This window comes from Rana temporaria, chromosome 1 (assembly GCF_905171775.1).
Source record: "Rana temporaria chromosome 1, aRanTem1.1, whole genome shotgun sequence".
NCBI classification, from domain to species: Eukaryota; Metazoa; Chordata; class Amphibia; order Anura; family Ranidae; genus Rana; species Rana temporaria.
Genome location: NC_053489.1, coordinates 506,777,246 through 506,779,294, shown reverse-complemented (window position 1 = coordinate 506,779,294; position 2,049 = coordinate 506,777,246). Strand labels below are relative to the sequence as shown.

The 2,049-nt window shown below is 42.1% G+C and overlaps 1 long non-coding RNA gene across 1 annotated transcript; it reads right to left on the bottom strand.

Annotated features, from left to right (window-relative positions):
- Positions 1–232: 232 nt before the first annotated feature.
- LOC120924991 lies at positions 233–565 on the bottom strand. The gene is made up of 2 exons (XR_005746505.1): positions 524–565; positions 233–456 (listed from the first exon to the last, which is right to left on the bottom strand). It is a non-coding gene; the product is annotated as an uncharacterized LOC120924991 (long non-coding RNA).
- Between the last annotated feature and the right edge of the window lie 1,484 nt (positions 566–2,049).

The following is a 2,049-nucleotide window of genomic DNA, read 5'->3' as shown; positions in this document are numbered from 1 at the left end:
ATTCTAGCTTTCTCCTACATTATCATAGTGTCATGTTTATTTTCCTGTACTAAATACTCATCATTGTCAATGTAAACACCACAATCTAGATGTGTTCTTTTAGGCAGCAGTGATATAATAATAAGCCACACATTGTTGAGTATCCAAAAATATTTATTGTTTCACACTTAAAATGTGTCATTTTTATTTTTTCAAAAAATATCTTAATAGAAATTATTTTTTTTGTCAAGAAATATATTTTTGCTTTAAAAAACTTGTCTACATCTATTTTTTTTTAAACCCTCCCCAGCACATCAATCAGATTCTTGAGTTTTCGGTCCACCACTTGGGTTTTCTTTTTAAGCTGCCCTAAGGCGAGGTTTATGTCCTCTATTTCTGCCCTGCAGGACAAGATCTCCCCAATTAAGACCTGGGCACTGTAGGTGTCCAATCCTCCCCCAACAGCACGAACACCTCCTGAAAAATGTATTACAATTATGCAGGCCTACATCTATTACCTGAAGCTGTGCTGTATGACACTGACCTGATGTGGTGGCATTTTCCACTTCCTGCACATCCGGCGAGGGTGGGGCTTGGCTCTGTGTGGGGTTGGTCGGCTCCACTGCTGAAGCTTGATTGCACCCTATGAGATTGTAAAAAAAGGGATATATGAATCAAAAAGATTAGAGGTCTAAAAGAGGAATATCAATCATTATTTTTATAAAGTGTGGTACAATTGTCTGTTTTTACAATCCTTCTAAGCTTAACACAGGATTTTATCCATTACTAAAGCTGCTGCATTTCTCTATCTTTGGCCAAGTTTCCTACATGGAAAAACACCAAGTATCCACTGTATGACCTCTGTGTGACACCCTAACTAGGTTGTTCTTGTGGCCAACACTCAGTGCCGATCCTGACCTCCCTGGGGCCCTAAGCAAAATGACATGGCACATTAAAAATGAGAAGCGGGGGGGGCTGACGACAGTGACATGTCACATTAAAGAAAGTTGAGAAGTGGGGGGAGGGGGTGTTCTGCTGTCGGAAATGACATCTTACATGAAATTGAGAAGCAAGGGGTGCTGACTTCTTCTTGCCTCTTCTCCCATGCAGCCAGCGAGTTGAGAAGCGGGATGAGGGGGCGAAAATTACTTCTTACCAGGCGGGGTCTCTAGTAATTTGGGGGGCGCTTTGCAGCTTTGCGGGGCCCTAAGCGGCTTGCATAGTGAGCCTCTAGGGCGGATCGGCCATGCCAACACTTGTGCTACTGAGTCCATATGTGTAACCAACTGCTGAGCTGAGCATACTCTCCTTTTACTGTATATTGACTTAAGTTGGATTATTTAAATCTAGTTAATAACACATCTACATTAAATAAAAAATTGGTCTCACATAAGAAGATCTTAAATACAATGAACAACCAAGTATTGGGGAGCTGCGGTGGCTCGACGCGATTGGCACTGCGCTGACAAGCCATTCACCTTTGCAGCTAGAGGTTCGGATCCCGTGCTCAGCTACATGTAAATTGAGTTTGGTGGTCTTAGCCCGGCTCCCGGTGGGTGTGATATGCGAGGTAAGCTTGTGCTTAGTACGCCCACCCCCCCTCCCACAAAAACAACCACACTTACACGCACTCGAAATTGGGTTAACATTACGTTACGGTTTTGGCGAAAAATTTATTACGACACTTAAAATGATATATAACATCCCTACTGCAAAATTAGTAGTGAAAGGTTACAAGTCTCAAGATATAAACATTGGTAGAGGTACCCTCCAGGGATGTCCCCTTTCTCCTTTACTATTTGTTTTGGCAATTGAACCGTTAGCAATCAAGATAAGGGAACATCCTGATATTTTGGGGGTTGTCTGTGGTGATCGGGAACACAAATGCGCGTTATTCGCGGACGATATTCTTCTACTCCTATCATCTCCAATCACATCAATTCCAAATCTTTATGTGGTATTGAACCATTTTGCATCCTTTTCAGGGTTACATGTTAACCATTCTAAGTCACAAGTTCTCAACATATCTCTACATCCCTCCATAATACGTTCTTTAAGCGCATCCTTCCC